This window comes from Miniopterus natalensis, chromosome 18, assembly GCF_054644295.1.
Source record: "Miniopterus natalensis isolate mMinNat1 chromosome 18, mMinNat1.hap1, whole genome shotgun sequence".
NCBI lineage: Eukaryota > Metazoa > Chordata > Mammalia > Chiroptera > Miniopteridae > Miniopterus > Miniopterus natalensis.
The window spans coordinates 25,815,976-25,840,371 of record NC_142098.1 but is presented as its reverse complement, the minus strand read 5'-3'; the positions used below and the strand labels follow the sequence as shown (position 1 = coordinate 25,840,371).

The 24,396-nt window shown below is 45.1% G+C and overlaps 1 long non-coding RNA gene across 6 annotated transcripts in view; it reads left to right on the top strand.

Moving 5' to 3' along the window:
- Positions 1-24,396, top strand: part of LOC107527918 (uncharacterized) — a 766,921-nt gene that overhangs the window by 526,068 nt on the left and 216,457 nt on the right. For all 6 annotated transcript variants that reach the window (XR_001602322.2, XR_001602323.2, XR_001602320.2 and 3 more), the window contains one exon: positions 4,362-4,627. This is a non-coding gene — a long non-coding RNA (uncharacterized LOC107527918). The remainder of the gene's footprint in view (positions 1-4,361; positions 4,628-24,396) is intronic.

Sequence of the window (24,396 nt, the reverse complement as noted above, 5' to 3'; positions counted from 1 at the left end):
GCAAGAAATTTAAACAAAATGTTCACAAATACGATTCAGCAAGATATAGAAAGAATTATATCCTACAACCAAGCAGCATTAATATTCCAGGAATGCAAGGTTGGTTAAATATTCAGAAATCAAACAATATAATCCAGCCTATTAATGGGCTGGTAGAAGAATCCCATGAGAAAGAGAAAACGGTGACAGAATTCAATACCCATTCATGATAAAACTGAACACAAGCTTAAACATGCAAAAATCAATTGTGTTTCTGTATACTAGCAATAAATACATGAAAATCACAATTAAAATATACTTGCATTTATAATCCCAGCAAGATTTTTTTTTTTTTTGTAAATATAGGTTAGATTATTTTAAAAGTTAAGTGGAAATTTAGCTATTCTAATTCCTCTGAAACTGTTCAGAAAGAGAAGAGTAACATGGGAGGAAACCAATCTGCCCAACCTAAAGACTTCTCATACGGCTACAGTAATCAGTGCTGTGTGGTATCGTCACACAGATCAACGGAGAGTAGAGATCCCAGAAATAGACCCCCACAAAATACACCCAGACTATTTCTGACAAAGATATAAAAGCAATTCCATGGAGGAAAGATAGCCTTTCAGCAAATGTTGCTGGTACAATTGGACATCCATGGACAAACAAAAATGTACTTCAACCTAAGTTCACACCGTTTACAAAAATTAACTCGAAGTAGATTGCAGAGTTAAATATAAATCATAAAACCACAAAACTTTCAGGGGGAAAAAAATAGCAAAATTTCAGAATCTAGGGCTATGCACAGATTTCATAAGCCCAATCCATACAGGGAATACTTGATAAATGGGTTCAACAAAATTAAAAATGTTTGCTCTGTGGAAGTTCTTTTTAGGAGAACTATAGGACAAGTTACGGACCAGGAGAAAATATTTGCAAAGCACATGTCCAACAAAGCACTAAGTTTCTAGACAGTAGAAGAACTCCTAGAACTCAGTAAGAAGATCAAGCAATTCAAGTAGAAAATAGGCAAATGACATGAAGAGACATTTACCATAGATGATACACAGATGACAAGCAAGTACAAGGAAGGATGTTGGATATCATTAGCTATTTGGGAAGTACGAGTTAAAACCACAATGAGATATCATCACACACCTATTAGATTAGGTAAAATAAAAAATAGTGACAACAGCAAATGCTGGCAAGGATGCAGAGAGATCGAATCACTCATACATTGCTGGTAGGAGTGTAAAATGATACAACTGCTCTAGAAAAGGCTTTGGGAGTGTCTTAAAAAATCAGAACTAAACATGTGGCTGTATAGCCCAGCAGTTGTGCCCCTGGGCATGTCTACCAGAGAAATGAAAACTTACATCATTCAAAAAAAAAAAACACCTATGCATGAGTGTCTACAACAACTTCATTTGTTACAGCAAAAAACTGGAAACAGCCCAGATGTCCTTCAGTGGGCGAGTGGTTAAACAGCTGTGGTACATCCCTACCACGAAGTTTCTACCCAGCAATAACAAAGAACAAACCCTTGGCACAAGCAACCACCTGAACTAATCGCCAGAGAACTACGCTGAGTGAAAAAAGCCAGTCCCGAAAGGTTACATACCTCATGGTTTCATTTGCATAACATTCTTGAATTCACAAAATTATCGAAAAAGAGAACAGATTTGTGGTTGCCAAGGATCAAGTAGAGAGTGGGGATGGGAGGAAAGTAGGCGTGGCCATAAAAAGGGCAACAGGAAAGGTCCTTGTGGCGATGGAGCCGCTGTGTATCCTGACCATCTCATCGTCAGTGTCCTGGTTGTAACATTGTGCCTGTCCTTTGAGATGATGGTACCATTGGAGGAAACTAGGGCACGTGGGTTCCCTCTGTATTTTTTTCATTTGCATGTGAATTGACGATTGTCTAAAAAAAAAAAAGTTTAAAAAAGAGACAGGAGCTCAATGTATATTCAGTGACTCCACAATCTTTTCCACATTTAAAATGAAATTAACTTTTTGTGGGTTTTTTTTTTTTCTGGTCTTGTTTGGAGAAATTAACTTGGTGTATGTCAAGTGTGTGTATTCTTCCATTTCTCCTAGCTTACTGGTACCCACCAGCAGGTAAATAAGCGATAGAAAGAGTGGAAACATTGCCAAAGCCGCCGGATAAGTTTGTTTGATTAGCTGCAGTAATTAGGCAGATGAGCTTCCTAAGCCAGTCAGTCAGAGCAGTGTAGACCAGGTATTGACTCTCCCCGTCAGTGTAGGCAGGTTTCCGTTGCTGCTAATATAAAGCCTTATTGACATGTTTCAGTTATGTTGGTTCCTTAGTTGTTTAAAGCAGGGAAAAGAGACCTCACAGAGCCGATGATCGGAAATCACTTAAAGAGTTTTCATGAAGAGGGGGGAAAGCACCATGCAAAAGCATGCGAAAATGAGAGAAAGACGGGGTGAGGAGCAGCGGGAGGTGACCTAAGGACAGAGCCAAGAGTCTGAGGAGAAGCTCGAAGCTCAGGTGAAAGGACTCTCCTCGGATTTCTTAGACGGCAGGTAGCTGGAAAGCGTGTCTCCAAAAGGAAACGAGAGGGGCTGGGAAGTGTGTGTCTAAAAGGAAACGAGAGGGAGGAGGAATGACGAGGAACGAAAGGGGGTCAGAAGGAGGAAGGGGGAGCGATTGCTTTAGGCACAGATTCTAAAGAGGGGTCAGAAAAACGAACATCCACCGAGACCACCAGACGAGGTCCCGGGGGTTGCGACGACACAGGCCGAAGTGGTTCAGGCCCTTTTCTGTGAAGCCAACCCATAGAAAGTGGCAGGAAAAAAACCCTTTTAAACAGCTGAGGTTCAGAGCCCCCTTCCTTAGCCGTGTCACAGCCTCCCCAGGGGGAGCCGGGGTGGAAGGGAACTGCAGCCCCGCTGACTCATCTCCTCTGAGCGAGGCCCTGCGCCCAGAACTTCCCGAGCTTCATCTCCGTTAGGCGCCCTCGCCGGGAAGCGGGCACCACACTCGCGTCTTACATGTGACTGAACGGGGTTTGGAGAGGTTAAGTAGCTTGTCCGAGGTCATTCTGCTAATAAGTAGCAGATCCACATGGAAGGAGACTTTCCGGCTCCCACAGTGCAATCAAAGGCGGGCACTGCAGGGCTCACGGGTGGGGGAACGTTCCGTGCAAAGAAAGGCCAGACTTCATTGTCTCCATCCCCGTGCCCAGGGTTCCCGCTCCCACTGGGATTCCTCATCATTACCTCTCGACCCACTAGGCTGGCTTTAAGGGAGTTGTCACCCCATGGAAGACACTGTCAGTGTCTTCAGTAAAAATCCTCCTGTATTAGCTGTAGAGGGCAGGTGCAGGGAAGGCCCAGCCACTCTTCATTTGTGGTAGTCCCCCCTCCATTTCTAACCTCAAACAATCAGTGGAGGCCCTTCCTCCTGAATGTTATCTCTAGTCCGTCTGATCCTAGAGCCCAGGATCCTTCCTTTACACCAGGCTGAAGGGAACCCACTGGGGCAACCTTCTGATGGACCGTTCAAGCACTTTTGCCTGGAAGGTAATTACGGAAGTTAAAGGGGGGAGCCGGCAGAGAATGATGGGTTTTCAGTAGTTGATGTCTCATTCTTTGTTAAATAAATAAATGGCCAAATGCAGCTTGATTCAACCTTTCCATCCAGATAGAAAGTGGACTGACACCTGGACCCTACTCTCCAGGCCATGGGGCAGCTCTTCACTCATTTTGACATTGTAATTTTCATTTTTATGTCAAGGCAGCTACTTTTAGAACCTGAAAAGGAGAGAAAAAGGTTGTGATTTTTTTTGAGCAGCACCTGCTTTCTACCATAGCTCGCGGTGGTCGTTTCCATCAGAACATACAGAGTGGGGCAAACGTAGGTTTGCAGTTTGCTCATATGGAGAATAACACAGTCATTAATAAATAATAGTGCAAGAATAAGCTCTGTGTTTCGCGTACTCACAACTATAAACCGACTTTTGCCCCACCCTGTGTTGTCCTGTTTTCTGTCTTTCGCGGTAAGTGTTCTGTGCCAAGAAAGTAACGTTTTCCAAGGAGATCCATTGTCGAGGATGTTTTCTAAGGACGCAGCCCCTGTGACACCGTGGCATGTGTTTATCTTTTGACTTTGTGTTGTATGGAAGGTAATCCGTAGAAGCACATGGCCCTTCCTGTGCTGCAGGAGGGAAGGAAGGAAGGAAGGAGGGAAGGAAGGAAGGAAGGAAGGAAGGAAGGAAGGAAGGAAGGAAGGAAGGAAGGAAGGAAGGAAGGAAGGAAGGAAGGAAGGAATCTCTTCGATTAGGAAATTCATTCTAGTCTCTAGCTACTTTAAGAACTTGAAAAATTGAGAAAGCTCTTTTTTCCCCTTTTCTTTCTAGGGACTTGAAAAGGGAAACAAAGAACAACTATAAAATGTCCCCATCTCATGGCCCTGCCCCATCCTCAGGGAAATGAGCATATGGAAGGCTGCGGGACATCCTAGCAAAAGAGACAAAAGGCTCCTGACTCTTGGAAGCAGCACTGCCCCTCACTCCCCCCATGACAGGGAGAGCGCCTCCCGCCAGCACCCCGATGTTTCCTGGACTATTCAAAGGCAGCAGTGCAGGCTCCTGGACTGGAGAAGCCTGACCAGCAGTGTGCCCAGGTAAGTGACACTCTGACTTTCGTTTCTAAGAAACATGAGTAAGAAAGGAGCGAAGCACTGTGGCTGGTGAAGGGGCCCCCGCCCCAGGCGGTGGTGCCTGTCTGCGAGCGGAAGTCACGCTGGGAGCCCCTGCCAGCCCCGGTTGAAGGATTTCTCCAGTTGGGCCTCCTCGCGTCTCCCCAGATCAAGCAGGTTCCTTCTGTAAAAACAAATTGGTGCCTGCGTCTTAACAAACGAAACCTTTGAGGGGGAAAAATGCAATATTAAAAAAAGAAGAAAATTATATGTGTGTTTTCTCCTGACACAGTTTTAAAAGCTGTTTACAGCTGATTTACAATGCTCATAGCATTCAGCTTTTCATTTGAAATTCCGATAAGTCCTTTGAATGGGTTGGAGCTCCTTAGTAAGGGGAATGAAACGTCTTCGTTGAATTGTGAGGTTTCACCGGCTCCTTCACAGGTGTCCTCGGTCTCTCTCTTCAGAGCCCCCTTTATTTCCTTGGAATGTGGTTGAGTCAACGTTGGCAACAAAGGCAAACATGGAGCAGGGGGAATGCACAGACCGTCACGTGTGCGCCATTTATGTAGCCACCTGGATCTGTATTTTCTACTCACTAGTCTATGTTCCTTTGATGCACAAATGAATGGGAAGAATTATCGTTTTCATTCTCCTAAGAAATTCTCTCCTAAAAATACAAGTGCCAAGTTGTCTGGGAAGTGTTTGGACCTCTCGGATCAGAGGTGCTATTTTTATGGACTGGTCCCCAAAGCAAATGTTAGCTGATGTGAAAGCCAGGCCATGAGGATCTTGTTTCCTACCAAAAGGCTATGCTCTAATTTTATGAGCTGCCCCATCTGTGATGGGCACCAAACAATGCCATAATGGTGTAAAAAAGACAGGTCGGGATTTGTCATGATAAGCATCCATTTGTAAGTCATTTAAAAAAAAAAAAAAAAGTAGCATGTTCTTGGCATAAAAGGTCTAAGTATCGTTTGGTCTGACCTTGCTTGGCAAAGATAAATCAAGGTCCAGGTTAGTTTTCTACAGCAGTTTTGTTGTTGTTCTGTTTTGTTTTTTACTGCCTTATGCTCTAATATCCTAGCTCCTCCAACACTGCTATCATCAATGATAGAAAAGTCTGGAATATTTGCATAAATTTATAGAAGATTTGTGACTGAAGGGATAGGGTGTTACCTATGCAAACCAGCTACATCTTTTGCCCTGTGCCTGTCACTTCTTGCTCTCCTTCCTTAGCCACCGCCTGCCACCACCACCCCTTTTGGTGGAGGGAGCGACATTCCTTGGTCAGGGGAATAGCGACTGCTAGGCTGACGGTGGGTTGAGGACTGGACGGGAAGTGAAGGAGCTGAGACATGTGGAAATTGCTCTATTGAGAAACTTGGCTGTGCCAGTGAGGAGAAGAGTAATTGGTAACTAACCCGAGTAAAATTTCTGGGGGAACTGCTGAATTTGTTAGGCCTAATGGTCCCATTACTGTTTTCAGGAATTCAAAGGACACGTATGAAATCCTCACGAGGTATGTATTCCCTTTGGATTGCTGTCAGGTTCAAAATTCCTACTAGTTTTATGAAGTCTGCTGAGTTGGCTTCAAAGAACTCCGCATCTTCACAGCATCTGTAAAATAATTTCTGGTTGAAGAAGGATTTTTCTCTCTAGAATAAAAGTAACAGATACCTGAGCCAGCGGCAGAGGCGCGGGCCCATCGTACAGTCTCTCAGGATGGTTCAGGTTCCCGCCGCCGTCCCACAAACCACCCCAAACGCAGCGGCCTGAGACAGCGATTCGGTTTCGCTCGCCGACTGTGGGTCAGGAAACCTGGGCGGGCGCGATGGGGACGCGTCGCCTCTGCTCCGGGGCGCGGAGGGCTCAGTCCCGGGGAGCTGAGACTAGGTTCCTGGGCCTGCTGGGCCCAGCCGCTGCCTCCTCGGGACAGCGTTTCCTGAAGCCGTGGGACCCTGTTTCACCGCCTCGGATTTCCTGCGCGCCTTAGACTTTTTAGCGTCTTTCTGCCAGCCAGAAGAGTTCATTATGTTTTTAATGGGATTAAACAATTAAACTAAAATGGTGATTTTTATATACAGACGTTGATGAAAGATGTGTTTTTAAAGCGGTAAATTAAAATCTCATTAATATTTCAATGAGAATATTTTGTTCTCTGTTTCATCTCTATTTTTGACCTATGGCTCAGAGTTCACAGCATGAAGGAGATGGCGAAGTCTGTTCACCATAAAATGTTAATTATAAGTAAATTACAGCACAAACGTTCAATCAGCCACATTAATTCTACATAAAGTGAATTATTGTAGCAGAAAATTTTGAAATGTGACTGAATTTTATAATCTTCAGTTTCCTTTTCCCACCACTCACACCAACCTGAGTCCCGCGTGTTCATCCCCAAGCTCTTTGTGTGGCGCTGCGCTTGCTCTGCTCGCGTGTTTGGAGAGTTAAATACAGTGTGCACGCCCCGTCTCTCCAGATGCGTCTCAATTGTACATACTTCTGTCTGCCCCATGGCAACTTAAATGAAAGCTTTGATTTTTTTCAAGCAGGTAGTTGGGCTTTTAAAATGAAGGTGTTGGGTTTGTCCTATGAAACAATTCTCTTCTACAATATAAAATGTCCTTCCATATAGGATATAGGCTAGTGTTATAATTGTCATTTTATTTATTACAATTCATATAGAAAATGCTTAAAATATCCAGACTGCATGTGGCTTATTCTGTCAACTAAGTTAATTGTTCATTAATAGCAAAAATACTGGTGCTTCCTTGAATAAGGGTGCCTCTGTACATGCATTTTGTAATTAGATGCAGGACACTGGTTATTATTAAGGCTATTCAGTGCAGCGACTAGATGCTGTTAGGTTCTAGACACAAGAGAACCCACAGAATTTGCAAAGTGCTGGGTTGGGGGGAACTTTTTATTGCTTGCTGCAACTGAATTCAAGTAACAAGTAGTCTAAAGGGGCTCTCAACTCCTAGTTGGCCCTCTGGTCTAAAGTATTTTGTGATGGTTCCGGTCTGTCTCCTTCCACTTATCAAGGTCTCGTGTATCCCTGGTGGATCTAAAATGTTTATGTTGGAAGTTTGGGTCACACTGTGGAGGATTCCCACGTCAGGTCCCCAAGTTAGAAGCTGCGTTTCATCTCACCCGCTGTGCCAATATTATTGCTCAGGCATCTATTTTGCATCTCAGTGGAACACGAAGCATACCCCGTGTGTTGCTGCCTGCCAATGTCTGGCTCTTCTATATCAAGGACCAGTGTTCCCATTAGCTGATGGGAAAGTCTTTGCTTTGTTCCCTCAGATAAGCCGTTCGATTTAATACTCATGAAGCTCAACAGAAGGCCAAAGTAGCCAAGAAAAATAGAAACACTTTATAGACTGTATTAATGAGGAAGATGCACAAATGGGAATCATAGCACTATGGAGAAAGACTCCCACTGTAAGAGGGGTAGGAGAAAGAATTTTCAATTTGCTAATGGCAGAAGCTGTTAATCTGCAAATGTATGCAGTCGTTGGTGAGTCCCTCTCAGACATGCTCAGAAAACTTTGAGGATTAAAATATCAGAGAGAGCCAGAATTAGGGATCTGGCACCATTAAGAGAAAAGGAGCATCAGCTTCCTAAGAGGCTAGATCTTCTAGAATAAACCATGTAGTAAAGTTAAGTGACAGCTACTTTCATTTGAAAACATAGGCAAAAATGTTTTGTTTTTTTTAAAAAAAAGATGATGTGATGATGTGATGCCTCTATTATAATTTCTTTCCCCTTTCTTTATTCCTCAAGTTTCCATTCTGGCCTCTTGGCATCTTCCACCCTCTACTTTTCTATTATGTTGAAAAACAAATATATTCACAACAAGATGCGTGAAGCCTATATTTTTCCTTTTATAGAATGACTATTGTTTTTACAAAAATTATACATGTTAAGTTTATAAAATTAAGAACAAGCAAAGTACAAAAATGAAAGCAGAATTTCACTAAATATTTCACCAGTCATCTTTCAGATTTGGTGACTATGCCCCCAGGCGTTTGTTTACTCTGTGTGTGTGTGTGTGTGTGTGTGTGTGTGTGTGTGTGTGTGTGTGTATGAAGAGAGAAGGGAGACAGTCAGAGACAAAGAGAATGAAAAGCTTAAAGAGACAGAAAAGCAGAGATTTAAAGAAAGGGATTATGTATGACAAAGATAAGAAGTAGTAAATGTAATGTTACTTGGCTTCGTTATATGAAAATTTAACAGAAAAAAAATTATATAGGTGAAGCTGAGGAATTTCTGATCCTTAGAAAATAATATTTTTATTAGAATATAGTTCTTAAAAGATCTATGTCTGATTAAGGGAAAGATTAGGAAAAAACTTTGTTTAGGTCCAATTCCCTTTTTTAACTTTATGTTTCTGTATTATATTGTATTTTTTGATTCCCTGCTTAAAATATGAGAAAATGAACACACAGCTACCCAATTTCCTTCCCCTACCTCCTGATATTTATTGCTTTACTTTGTCATAGTTTGTAACACTTGTCATCTTGTTCTGAAGTCATGAATACTGCATTTATTTTGTCATATTTTTATACTTCTATATTTGAATAACAATTCAGTGCTCCACTCATGTTTTTGGACCAGTGTTCCCCATGTTTGTGTTTTTAAGTTTTAATTTACCTTTTAGTCGAATAAGTCTTATGTTAAGGTAGACTTATAAAAGGTTCTTAGGCGTCTTCGTCTATGTTCTTGCATGCTTGAGGATGTATGTTCCTCAAGGTACAGTGTGAAGGCACAAAAAATAAAATAAAAATAATCAAGGAAAAATGGATAATTGAAAGGACACTTTAGCTGGCTATAAAATTTTGAGGCTATACTTTTTTCTCTCAGAAGTTTATAGACCTTTGTTCATTGTCCCCTGGCACTGAGTACTGTCCTTTAACCACAAAGTTGTCATTCGTATTTTGTTTGATTGGTAGATGGGCCCATGGATTCCATAGTCTGAGTTCCTTCATGTTTGAGACTCTTTCACTATTGCGATTATATCTGAACATCAACTTGACTGAATCTGATATTCTACAGAGCATACTTTTTTCCTTTAGAACTTTGTAAATATTTCTTCCTTGTGTGCTGGGATTAAACACTATGGAGAAGATACAGGCTCATCTAATTTTTCTGTTTATAGAAAACTTAATTTTTCTACCTGAACAACTAAATCATTTTTTCTTTATTCTTTAAACTCGGCAATTAAACCAAGATGTGCTCAGCATCAACTAATCTGTATCTGTTTTTCCTAGAACAGGCTGTGCCTTTAGCTTGATAGATCTATTTCTTCATCTTTTAGGGCACATATTTTTCTTATCTATCTGTTCCCCCCCCACACACACGTTACAGTCTGTGCTCCAGGGACGCCGGTTGTTCTTTTTCTATCGCCTTTCTTGCTTTTTTTCTCTTTTTCCTTTTCATTCACTAAGATCATTTCAAGCCTTTCCCCAGTGCCACTAACCCTATTTTCAGTCATGTCTATTCTATCCTACCTGTGCTAAATTATTTATTAGTTATATAATGATGTTTTGATCCTCAATTTGTCTCCTACGCACCACAGCCTCTTTTTTATGCCATTGTTATTTTAATAGCTTACCATCTGGCAACTATTTTAGTAAATCTGTACCCATTAAACTATTCTATAGCATAAAGTACTCAAAAATTAATTTTGTTTTTCCTTGGGTTGTATTTTCTCCAAGATGGATGTTTCTTCTCTCTCTTATTTTTATGTCTTATTTCCTTTTTTAATGTCCTTTATTTTTCTTTCTTAACGTGTAAGCTTTTGAGATCCCGGCTTAATGTGGGGAGGTCTCTTGTTAGATTCATCACCCTGGAGGGGCTCCGAGCATATTGCCATCTATCCCACCTCACATACAAGTAAGGCTCTGTTAAAACCAAAATCCGCGTTTGCAGGTTTGGCAAATATCTTCATTGACAAATGCTTGTGGGCTAAAGGGTGTCTCTCCCACTCCTCTGTCCTTTCACAGTTCTGGCAGTCCCTTGAGTTTGACCAGCTCCTCAATCTCCCATTAGGTCCTCAGTGCCTCTCAGGTGTGTTTACTATTTTATCCATTATATGAATTTGTTTTTGGCAGAAGGATTAGTTTGCCATTTTTGAAAGTGGGAAGTCCCTTCATATTTTTTAAAAATTTATTTTTATTTTTATTTTTAAATATATCTTTATTGATTTCAGAGAGAGGAGAGGAGAGGGAGAGATAGAAACATCAATGATGAGAGAGTCATTGATCGGCTGCAGCCCGCAACCCGGGCATGTGCCCTGACCGGGAATCGAACCCTGATGGCCTGGATCCTCGGTCGATGCTTCACCACTGAGCCACGCCCGGCCGGGCTATTTTTTAAAAATTTAAGGGCATGTTATAATGATATAAACTACAGGGGACATTGCCCAAGATCTATACTTGGTATCAAGTAGAGCCCACCCAGTGGTACGTTTGAGCAGCCACCGGGACAATCCTCCTTCCTCCCAGTCCTGCTCTACCCAAGTCCCGAGATGCCTGAAGTTCACAGCCATAGTATGCTCTGGCCACCTTCCCTTGGATTTTACCGTTTCAGGGCACGACAGCCCCACTTCCAACCTCTAGAGCCTGCGTCTCACCGAGGCCTTTCTTTGATCGCCTGAGCCCGCCGCTCTGCCTGCCTGTGCATAAGGTGGTCAGGAAGCGAAAGGGACCCCCACCCCGGGAGCAGGTCTCCGCCAAAGTACGACAGGAGGCGGGGTGTAAATACACCCGAGCTCCCTGCTCCCTTGGGCGGAATAACTGAAGTGCTTGCTCTGAAGTCTTCCCTGGGCTTTACCAGTGAAACTGAGCTCCAGGTGCCCCAATGGTAACTTGCTTGCTGACAGAGTCTTTATTAACATCTTTCTCTCCCCAGCTCTGCTCTCCCACTTCCCGGGATCACCATCCAAATAAACTGCCTTAACTTGTCTCAGGGTCTGTTTCTGAGAGACCCAAACGAAGACACGTGGTCACCAGGTGTCTTCTATTCAAACACAGAATCTTAGATTTGGGGGGAAGGTGAGGAAGTGAATCTGTATCCCAGAGTCTCCCTGCTCCAATATATAATAAACCGGACAAGAAGTGGTAAAAAAACAACAACAAAAAAACCAGCACGATTCTCGCCAGCAATAGTCAAACAGAAAATTGTATAACTTCAAGCCATAAACTCCCAAAAAATCAGCTGGGGAAGAGGAGGGAGATTATTTTGATGGTCCTAATGCTGCCTTCCCCTGCACCTGAACCGCAAAGTAGGGAGCAGTAGCGAAAGCATTTTGAGTTTCCCCAAATACCTCATAGCTTGGAGAGAAACAAAAATAAAGGGAGGTCGAGTCAGGAAAGTAATTTCAAGAATAGAAGCCCTGTCCCTATCACTATAAAACCCCGGAGTCTAATTAGTGACAGAAAGAATGGTCTGGCCTCAGCATTTTAGAAGGAGGGCTACAGGGTAATAAGTTATAGGTGAAGTGAACCCCAATAAAGGGACACTTGAGGAAATCTCAGGAGAAAGAGCAGAACCCCTGGTTCTCTGAGACAAAGGCCAGCAGAAGGATCCCCCCTTCAGAGCCCTTGGGGCATGTGCCACAGGAGAGAGCACGTGAGAGGAAAGACGGGTCTCAGAGTAAGCAGTGGGAGGCCAAGACGAATTTGCCCAGCCCCAGCCCAAAGATCAGATCTCCATAGGGCTTCACATAGTAAACAAGAGCAAGATGAATGAATGAATAATTTTTTTTTTAATTCACTTTAAAAAATGGCAAACCAGTCCTTCTGTAGAAAACAACTTCATGTGCTGCATAAATTAGTAAACACACCGTAAAAGCACCGAGGACCTCAGCGATCTCGAGGAGCGCCTGCTGTTGAAGCTTTTTAGAGAAGAAACTACCATCGCTTATGAAAGGTTCAGGCCAGAGTTCAAACATTATTATGATGTCCAGATGCCTGATTATTCTCTGAGAGAGGTTTGTCTGTTGTTTTAGGGAAATGTACACACACAAGCTCACTTCATGCACAAGCCCGTTTGCTTCCCCAAACTCTTCAGTCTCCAAATCTCTACAATTATGTCACTAAACATTTGGGCTCCTCCATATGCTTGCAAATTTGTTTCTGCCACTCTGTTTTATTGTTATATCAAGGAAAGCTCCACATTCATCTATGAATTTACATGTTATGAGCTAAACTGTGCCCCCCAACTCATATGTTGAAGTCCTATCCCCCAGTACCTCAAAATAGGACTGTGTTTGGAGACTGTGGTGATTAAGTTAAAATGCGGTCACTAGAATTGGGCCCTAATCCAAGATGATCGATATCCTTATAAGAAGAGGAATTTGGACGCAGACATGTACAGAAGGAAGAGAAGACCGCCATCTACGAGTTAAGGAGAGAGGCCTCAGATAAACCAACCTGCTGATGCCTCGATTTCAGACTTCTGGCCTCCAGAACTATGAAACAGTCAATTTCCATAGCCTGACCCAGTCCGCGGTCCTTTGTTATGGCAGCCCTAGCGAAATAACAGAGATGTCCTCCTCTCGTAATCGCTCCTGTCCCTGGGCCTTCTCGTAGATGACCTGTCTCGGCTCTCTAACGGTTCCTTTTCTGGTAGTCACCTGTAGAACACACCCCACCCTACCTTCTTCAGGTTCCTAGTGTTGTCATCTTCCCTGAGAATTGTCATTTCTTTGCTGTATGGCCCAGGCCCCCATCAATGAGAATTAGACCAGGAGTCCTGTCGGGAGAGAAAACAGTGTGAATCTCAAAACTGACCGTCAAGCTAGTGTCCACACACACGAGACGTGGCCTTCCATCACGTCCATTTGTTAAAAAGGGCATATGTTAGAGAGAATTCCGTATTTGTGTTTGCATGGCACATCACGGTTTGTCAAGTACTTTTGCAGAGATAACTTTGAAAAGTTATAACTGTGCTTCACTCTTCCCACGTTTCAAGTCAATCGTTCTTAAAGACCCTAAAGCTCAGAAAGGTCAAGTAAAACTTGATCAAAATCATGCAGCTAGTGAATGGCGGAGCTGGAATCTGCACTCAGGTGGGGTAACACCGTCGCTCACCCCAGTGCGGACGGCCAGCGACGGCTGCTCTGCAGTGCGGGCGATTGCTCTCTCCTCCGAACGCAACTGGCACGATCTCTCTGTTGGCCGATGTTATTACCTCTCGCTAGGGGCTTGCTCGCGAATCGTTTTCACCCCAGCGAATTCGGAAGTTCTGGGGAGGTGGGTTCTAGGCAGTGCTTTCTGTTTAGTTACAGTGTTTGAAAAACACTTGTCGATTGAGTGGTTATATGGACTATTTCACTAGAGAATTTGACATCGGGGTTTCGAAAGATATGCACAAAAGTGACAGGGCTCTCACAAATGTTGATCTGGTCTTTCTAGACAAACGTTAGGAAAGGGTATATATAAAAATAATACCGTGGATTGGCATTATATTACAATAGTTATAATTTCATACCCTGTTTTTATATAGATCTCTGACTCTCTTTCCCCCCCCCACCCCCCACCCCCACTAAGGGGATCATAGTCATTTGTAAGCAGTGGGCCTTATCCTGCTGCTAAATAGAAAATAAATTGCCTCTCTCTTGGAAGAGAATTAACTCTTTCAGGGCACTGGGGTACCATTTAGTAAATTAGTAATCCTCTAAATGGCACTCTAGGTACATAAGATCCCCCATATAAACTGGAAAATGAGTGTGTTCCCAGTGCTTAAAAGAAACCAGGGCATGCCTGACAGAAATCAGACAGCAAGCCTAAAATATATGTAATGTACTTAACTCTCTCCTCTAATAACTTTGTGTTCCTGCTCATAGAAATCTGTTAGTGACTAAAGATGAATCTATTTGCTAAAAGCTGGCATTTCTGATCTTTTAATCTACTAACACAAGAGCGACACAGGGGAAGGAGGCGGATGACAGGAAAAGGAGAGTGGTGGTGTTTATACACGTGGGACCTGCGGCAATTTGTTCAGCTAAACAGATTTTGAGAAACTGATGAATTTTTTTTTTTTTCCAAAACCATTTGAAAGGCCGGCCTTGATTGTTCCCTTAGGTCCTGAAAACGTTCGTTTATTACCAAAATAGTGGTTAGTGAGTTGGAATTAGCCTCATGGATCTCCTTGGAGCCATTGATAAGGTAGATAGGTAGGGGCCCAAGCGTTTGCTTTAGAAATCAGCAGTAGCTTTAGAAATTCAAGTCTCGACCAGTCAGCAATGAAGTTGAGGAAATTAACACAGACTCAGGGACGATACTGATTTTTCATGGCAGGTGTGGAGAAAACTGACCACTTTTTGAAAAGCATATTTGACTTCATATTTCTCTCTCTCTCTCTTGTTTTCACTTCATTTCTCTTACACTTCTCTCACATACCATCTTTAAGATGTTGATCCCCCAAAATGAGCACCTGATCACCTCATTTCATTGAAAAATTTTGGAGTTCACTCATTGGGCTCAGATGCCTCCTGGGCGCACTTTTTCGTTGAGGTGTGGCTGCCACTGGCTTCTGATTGTGGTTCAGTAACGCTATTGATTGTTGACTTTCGGTTTGTGTGCAGTGAGACAGAGCCTGGGGACTGGTGGTGTCTTATTGACGTTCTGATTTGCGCTGCCGGGAAGCTCACTGCGTGGTCCGATGGGTTGCTGCCAGGTGGTTTGGCAGTTCAGTAAACACTCCGTGGGTATTTCGCCAAACTGTAAAGCGTTCCCACCACTGTCCTCTCACTTAGGTCCCATGCGCTGGGGAACAACACATTTGACTACTAACTACCATCCTTTTTCCTGTCCCAGGCCCCTGGCCAGGGGCTACCCTCTCAGGACGCCCCATTCCTCTCCTTGTTGTGTTTTTTCTCTCCCCTTCCTGCCCCACTGACAGCCAGCTGCCCGCGGGGCCTCTTTACACAAGCCTCAGCATTTCGCGGTAAATATGCCATGTAAGTTCAATTTCAGCAATCCACACACCTCTGGGCCCCTCCAATTCCAAAGAGTATCCTTAAAGAGAAGCATCAGCAGGCCGCTAAAAAAGAAATCAAAGCAGATCAGCAAAACGTCTTGAAAGGGGGAAAGAAAGACGAGCCACACAGACGAACAGCCTTCATTTTCCAGTAAGCAACCAACGTGTCTGGTGACAAAAATAAACGCTACTGGGGAAAGTGTCCTTTCAGTCTAATTGTATAATTGCGAGTTGCTTTCCTTGCATCACGGGGGGACTGAAGCGATGCTGCACCGGGACGTAGCTCAGTGGCTTCCCTCCTGCACACGCATGCATTTTTGCATTCACCGGTGCCCTGGCATGAGTAAAGGGCCAGATGCACCAGGCGGGGGGATTCTATCACCGTAAATCCCTAATGCTCATCATCTGAAGGTGAAGGTCAGCTGCAATGGTGCTCTGAGCTCAGAGGTAGCAAAGCGAGATGGACTAAGCTGGCACGAGCAGCAGAGCCACTAATTCATCTCCCAGGCGACCCTTTTAATATTCCACACCGCATTTAATCACGCAGTGAGTTGAGCCGAGGAGCCTGGTCAGCAGCGCCCTTCTGCTGACTGACTCCTCACACTTTCCAGCAAGCAAGGAAGCTGATGTATTTCTTACCCTGCCGCCACGGCTGAGACGAGACCCTTTTCCAAGGGTGAGAAAGCTGGATTCCACCCAGTTCCTCCAGTTCTGAGAGGAGGGCAAAAAACCCCAGAGGTTGTGCCTGGCCGGTGTGGCTCAGTGCTTCAGCATCAACCCAGGAACCAGGAGGTTCGAGGTTCAATTCCCGGTCAGGGCACACGGCCGGGTTGTGGGCTCGATCCCCAGTAGGGGGCATACAGGAGGCAGCTGATGGACGATATTTCTCTCTCATCGATGTTTTTCTCTTTCCTTTCCCTTGCCCTCCCTCTCTAAAGAATCAATCAATCAATCAATCAATCAAACCCAGAGCCCCAGATGTTGTGTTTATGCTAGTGTGGGACGAATGTGCCTTTCTTTTCCACATCCCATCCCTTCCTTCTCGACATTCCGTTGCTCACAGATCTGTGCCGTCCTTGGCAAACGCTGCACGGGCCTCACTGCTCTGCGCCCCTGCCACCTTGGCCTCTGGTCCTGGCTGCCACTCCCTTTGCCTTCCGTGACTCCGATTTCCTCTCGCGTGGAAAACACCGTCACATTCGGGGCAGGTAGGAAGTTTCCATGCAGCAACGGTCGACCTGATTACCACACAGATTATTCTCAAATTTTCAAGAGCAAGCTGGAAACGGAAAGAGTTTGAGGCTCTGAAAATTGTAATTTAACACAAACGTAACAATCATAATTAAGGGTTATCATTAATGCATTCTTAGTTTCCTTCTTTATAACCAAGGATTTTTTTTTTTTTTAATTCCTGGATTTTGTATTACCCAGAGGCAAGGCATAGATAAATAATAACTTGCATTTTATTTTTTATTTTCCCGTCAACAGAGAATAGTACTAATCCACTAGGACTTAAAGCACATTTGGGTGATTTTTCTTTCATCTAGTTATGTGCATTCTGTAGTTTGCCTCACACCTTCCTCTTCCATGATTTTTGTGGCTTTGTTCAAAACGGCCAGTGCTGCCTTTGAGCCATTACAATTGGCAGATTTATCCCAGGGACTGCACTATCAGCATCTGCCCTTCTGCAGGGAAACATCTTTAGCAGGGAAGATCCAATTTCTGTTTCCTCCTATTTGTTGTTAACCCGACTTTGTGATAATGTCGTCAAGCCCCACGCTGTACTTCCTCTTGATGAACTGGAATTCTCTGGAGCCGAGAGCTATGGGCATGGGAGACGGCGGTAAACTGGAACCACGGAATTAGGCAAATACACTTTTGACATTTCCAGGCCTCGGACATAAAATTGATGGACCCACATTTGCCATCTTTTAGGTGTAGGGCAACCTGAGAACCACTTGTTCAAATCGGGCGCAGTCAGAACGTCCAGCCCGAGAAGGGGCACCCGAATGAAATGTTTGACATGTGTGATGAGAGAGAACATCGCTCTTACTTTCCTCTCGCAACAGTTGGTGTAAGAAAGAAATGCCGAGAAAGACTACCAAAGAATCTGTGAGGCCTGAAAATATTTCGAAAAATTCACAGGCATTAATGCAGAAGCTTGTCGGTAAAAATACTAACAATACTAAGAATTCTAAAATACTAAAAATACCAATAATGCAGAAATTATATATAGTAAGATTGACGATTTGGGACAAAATTAAAAAGTCAGAAGTAATGGGTGGGGGTAAGCCTTCTACAGAGAAAAAAAAGACACAAAATGCATAGCTCGTCCTGAGAAGGTTAAAACCTTTTGCATATTCCTATTTAATGTATTTTAGAAATATTTTATTAAAATGTTTAATAAACAATGCTTTGGTGCTTGGAAGCACAGGCTTCAATTTCCCACCATGTTCATACATGAAAACCCCTCCTTCCAGTAGTGGATAAAAAGGCGCCATTGTGCAAAATCCCTTTCCTCAAGTTAACATGATAATTTCTACAATCCTCTTTATGGTCTGCAAATTAGAGACAGTCGCTAGGAAGGGACTGAGCATCTCGTCCTTGCCTCTATGACTGGTTAGTTGTGTGACCTTGAACCAGTCATCGAATCCCTCCAGCCCGAAGGTTTCCCATCTGCGGAATAAAGTATCATTCCAGAACCGCGTCCCCGCTGTTTGTAAGAAGGCTTGAGGTTCCCCTGCAGCAGTGGTCCTGTTGATCGTATCAGGCGCCTGGCGGACTCCAGGCTTCCCGGGAGACTGAGGAAGCCTCCGCCTGAGAGAAGCTGGGCCCGCTTGGATGAATTAGACGGCCGCTGTGGCAGGAGGAAAGGCCCGGCCTGGAAGTCAGCAGAGCCAGGGACACCCGGGAGTGTGCTTTGGGCTAGCTAGCGTTCCTGAGGCTCTTGGATGAATCCAAAGATCCGTTTTCAATAAAGCTCTGTGCTACCTGGAGAGAAGGTTGGGTTGCTTTGCGCTTCATCTACCAGAGCATGAAAATAATCGGAGGGAGCTGTTCCTCCCTCTCCCACCAGGATAGCACCTGGCTTCGGTGTATCGCTGGCCTCAGAGGACACGCAGAGCCCCGATAGCCGCAGCAGCAGCGGCGGTGGGTAGCCCTCACCCCGCGCTCTGGACCAGGACAGGGCTCGCCGCCCTCTTAGGGGCAACAGCACATGCGCCTGCTGTAGCCGCGGATGCTGGGCGAGTGCCCTGAAGACCCGCAGGGTGGCCCAGACTTCAGCAGCAGATGTCACTGATGGGCCAGAACAGCCCAAGAGCCTAACAGCAGGTTTTGAAGGTAGCTGCAGGGACTTATTTGTGAGTCCCTGTGAGAACCAACCTAGCCACGGGGGAGACCGGAGCAGAGGCGAGGTTCTGTGACAGCATGTGAGGGCGGGAGCCTAGGAGACACAACTCCTGGCTGTGACTTTATCTCGGTAGTTCTCATCTAGGACAGTTTGCCCTTCGGGGACATTTGACAATGCCTGCAGGCATTCCGAGTTGTGACAACCACAGGGAAGGGAGTGCTACTGGCATCTATTGGGTAGAAGACACAAATGCTACAGTACACAGGACACCCTTCGCCAACACACAATAACCTGAGCCAAAGTATCAATGGTCTGAGACTGAGAGTCCCTGCAACCCTTCATGCAGGTGTGACCAAGGACTGCACAGATTCCGATTTAACATGAGGCTGTTCTATGATCATATAACACATTATCTCTAATCACAGATAACATGGATCGAGTACTATCTACTCCATGCAGAACTGTTTTAAGCATTTCTCAGATATTCACTCATTGAATCCACATCATAACTTGGAAGAAAGGAAGGAAGGTTCTTACTTATAACCTACAGACAATTTCAATAGCCACGTTGGCAATTTACTTAAGAAAGTGGCAGCCAAACTGCTTGTTTGATCAATTTGAATGGTCAGTCACCTCAGGCAAGTGGCCCATGCAGGAGTGACTGCTGACGTTATTGGCCTCACTCATCTACGCATCATCCCAGCAGCTGGAAAACAGAAGGTGGACCCGTCCTGCCCCAGGCCTGCTCTGCATCTGGGGATCAGCCCCATGATGTGCTCTGACACCCTCCAAACACACATTATTGTTTTCTGCCAGGGTGGGGGGTGGGGGGGGCAGAAATTACAAAACCACAAGCAAATCAACACAGCACAAGGTCACATGCAAAGGGGTTGGCAGAAATCTAGTGTCTCCATGTTTCTGTTTAAAGCCCCCAAGGTTCATTTTTGTCTCAATTAGTGAAACACATGCAGATTGTTTTAAAAGTATTCAGTTATTGGGCCAGGTAGCCCTGCCTGTTTCCATAGGATTTTAGTAGATAAACTTCATGAGATGGACTAATTAGCCCTCTGGCCTGTGGCTCTCTGGCGTTGGTTCCTTTAAAGGAACACCACAGCCCTCCCATTCCCCTCTTATCTCAATCAATCGTCTTGTATTTACTAAGGGCCTCAGGAGTGGGGCACAGAGGTGTAGATCATTCAATTTGTCGCAGCGCATATTTTCAATATTATGATAAGAAGACAGGGGACTCTGCATTTTGTCAACTTGCAAGGCCAAGATCGATCAGCAAATAGATGGGCCTTCCCGTATTCTGAATTAAAGTGTGTGTTTTGGCGGTTTATTGACAGTTGATAACTACTGACCACTAGTCCTGATAGAGTTACAAAGGTCGGGTCAAGGCAGGTCAGAGCCACAAAGAACGCCTCCTGCTCTTGGAGCCTGCTCCCTCCCAGAAGGGATGTGCAAGGTCAATAACTAAGCCACCTGTAGGGTCTGAAGGCTTTTCCGGCCTTTCTCCTCCTGGCTCTGCTGTGACCTAACTCTGCCCTGACACCCACGCAGCCCCTTTCTCTCCTGCTCTTACCCCCAACGCTGCTGCCCTGGGGTCCCACAACCGCCAGCGAAGCTAGGACTCAGCCGGCAGGGGAAGGAGGCGCCGTGCCACTGCAGCCGGGGCCCGGGCCGCGTCCCACTGCAGCACTCTTTCCAGAGGGCTGGCTGCCAGCGCGGGCCATGCTCCTGCCCCATGACCCCGGAGAGGCGAGGACACACGCAGGCAGAGGAAGTGGCTGTCTCTGCGGCTTCCCCCGGGAGTGCCGCCCTCCCGGGCGTATGCAAACCACTCTTGGCGAGCAGAGGTTTAATGCAAAGCCTCTCGGAGGGAGCGCCTCTCCAGCTGGGGCGGGCCTCGTGGGCCAGGAGGGGCCTTATCAAGTGGATGCGAAAACACACAAACGCTAGGCCTTGTTCCCAGGAAATGTCAGCTGGCCTGCCTCGCTCGGTGCCTCATGAGGAGGAGGGGAGGGGCCGTGCCCGTGTGTGCGTGCGTGTGTGTGCGTGTGTGTGTGTGTGTGTGTGTGATGCCCTATTCATTGTCTACCTGGAAGATGCAAATGATATTCAAATTTGGTTCCAGTGTACAGGCTGCCTGCATGTACCCCACAGCAACCCTGAAGCAAGTCACTAATGGGAACATGTGTTCTTTCTATTTTTATAAGGCCTGGAGAACAAGGGGATGGAGGGCTGAGCTTGGGGGGGGTTGAAATCTCTCCTTTCAGGGGACGTGCTGCTGTCTGGAATGATAGTAATACTCAGTGGCAGCTCCGTGGCGGTGGCCCCGACCTGCCTCGTGCTGGGGAAATGGCCCCGCCTGTCCCTTCCATCCAGCCAGAAGGAGAGGGACCAGGGGATGAGACTGGACCCTTTGGACAGTGGCAGAGCCACCAGCCTATCCATCCTGATGGCCCGCCGAGGACCCCATCTCAGCGGGCACTAGTGGGATGACCATCCTCTATGTCAGTACTGCTGGTTCCACGATGACCTGCACTTAATTTGATGATTCAGGACTGTCCTTAGGTAAGGTCAGCTGGGGGACCGTGAAGGGGACTTCAGTAAACCTATGTCTGCCCAAAGCCTCTTGTAGGCTCTTCCAGCCCAAACTGGGGGGAAAAAATTTAAAAAATTCAGAGGAATGATTCCATCCAGGACAATATTAGTATGAAAACTCCATCTCTGCTCCTTAGTTCCCATTGCTGTGAACTTAGGTTCTGTGGTGAAGGGAGTGGTGGGCCTGCCCCGTCCCAGCCAGTTCTGCTCACACCTCGATCCGGTGAACAGAATCATACAGCAAAGAGGGCAAACAGCGCCGGATGAGACTCTATAAAAAAACGATCTCTTATTATGTGAATAGCAGAATGCAATAATCTCGAAACGATAGAATTTGGATGGGTCGGGACTGATGGATGGGATCAGTGGCCATCAGGCAGAACTCAGAAAGTCGTGTCTGAGGCAGAGGCGTGGTTCGGGCTCTGAACTCCTCATCTCTTCGTAAAACAGCCTAGTTCCAACTGATCTGCTCTTTAACGTGTGTCTCTATACCCAGACTCTCAGATGGAGCTGTGTGCCAACTCTAGCCAACCAATATGGGCTGCCTAACGTGCCGTGATGAGGGCTCTAAGGATCTTTGAAAAGGGGCTGCAATCAACAGGCCACAGGACCACAGAATCGTGGCATATAAACCATGAAGGCAGTCGTTATCTCTAGCGTCAACTTTTTAAAAGAAACAATTCTGGGATTTTCAAAAGACCATCAAACCCTATTTTCTTGCATTTAGATAGGAACCTTCACCCAAACCTAGGCAGATATACATTTTGATTTTAATACTGAACTTCCCAAATGCTTGAGGTCATCCGTTATCAGCTCAGCAGTTCTCAACATCCTCTTGGAGGTAAGGAAACCAACCAGCTGCCTCCATAAAAATCAAACCTCAGTCTTCCTTTGGCCAAGTGAAGGAGAACCTTGGAGACGAGACAAATGTCCTAGGGTCTAGCTGCTTCTCCCGGTGCTGAGACCCATCTCTGCTGACGCTGTTGGAGGCCTCAGCTTATCTCCTTGAGGCCGAGGGTGTTTCCTCACCCTCGGTTAGAATGACCCTTACAGGTCAGGTGCTTTGTACATGTCAAGGATCTTGCCAAAGTGCATTCTCTCTTGGACCAAACTTCTAGATTTTCTCTCCCAAGAAAATTAGTCACAGAATTGTAAATAAAAGGTGCTCATCACATCCTTATTTTAAATAATGAAAAAAAAAAAAAAAAGGATCCACTAAATATCTAACAATAAATAATTGGATTGATAAATAATGGAACACTTATGGATTTTATACATACATAGGTACATGCATATGGAATATTTTGAGGCTTGTAAAGATATTTTTTAATATGAATGTTTTGGAAGACTACAAGGTAAAGAAACAGGATGCAAAAATTACATAAAATAAGATCCCAAATTATTATATATACCTAAAGGGGAGAAACACACACACACACACACACACACACACACACACACATACACACACACACATATACATACATACATACATATACATACACTCTCTCTCCCTCTCTCGCTCTCTCTGAAAAGGGGTAGAAGAATATACCAGATGTCGACAGGGTCTGTTTCTAAAAGGTGGGATTATGGGTGAGATGGAGGCCTTTTGTAACTTTATTTTACAAATGAGTTTTATAATCAGAAAACATGTTTTAAAATAGCCCAGGATCCCGTAAAAATTAGGATGCTTTATTTTTAAGGGAATCTCTGTACCAAAGTCCCTAGGCACAAGCTGCCTTACAACATGACTAAAGGGGAAAATAAAGTGAATTTTCTGATAGTATCCACTTGGGATAATATGGAAATTGCATCATTCAGGCTAAAAAGAGACCCGCTCTTCCTCTGCAGTTGTTTGGTCTTCTTTATAGGGGATCTTGCTTCAAATTTCCATTTCTCTCTGACTGTCTGGAGACAGTTGAAGTCCATGCCTTGTCATGTACTAACACAGCCATAACCCTGACCCCTTAAACTAGCCCACCGGGTCCCTAACACTGCTGATAGTGTGGGGGGCACTGGGGACGCAGAGATGATCAGGATGTCATCCCTTCCATGGAGGGACGTTTCTGACTAAGGGGGACACAGAAATGTAGAGTTAAAGGTTAGTACCAGGTGTCACCTCTTGCAACACATTGCCGCCTGCTTCATGCCAGGCGTTGTTCTAGGACGAAACCTGCATATGTCCCCGTACATGTTCATATCAACCTGCAGCACAGACATCATCTCCCCATCTGTGAAATGCAGGTGATGGCACCTCTGAGGCCCTTTGGTGGGTGACTGACTTCTAGTGTAACTCTTGAGCCAATTTGAGGGTGGAAGACAAGAGGGTGGGGGCAGTGATGATGACAGAGGACACGATGTAGGGGACCGCTGAGATCATTGTGAACTATCTTCAGGACCTGCCTTCTTCCAGAGCACTGGATTCCTCTCGTGAGCCAGTTACAACCCCGTGAGTTTAAATGGAGAGCGTGGTAGATCTAGGGGACGGTGACATGTAGTGATCCACGTTTATTCAGTCTGTCTGTCTATCTGTTAATTTATTTATGGAGGTTGAAACAGGAAGAAGGCAACAGATGGAGTTAGAAATGGACGTGACCCCCCCATTTGCTCTGCCACCTCCCCTTGGCTTAAGGAAACGTGGCTATTTCCCTGCCCCGCGTGCCTGGCTGACCCTGCTGTCCTCGCTGGTCACTGGCTGCTGGGCAGATGCATCCGTAATGGAAGGGAGCTCACCTCTGGGGTGGAGGGAGGGCCGTGCGTGCTCACCCGACCAGGAAGGAGCAGAGGGAGGTGTTTTCTTCT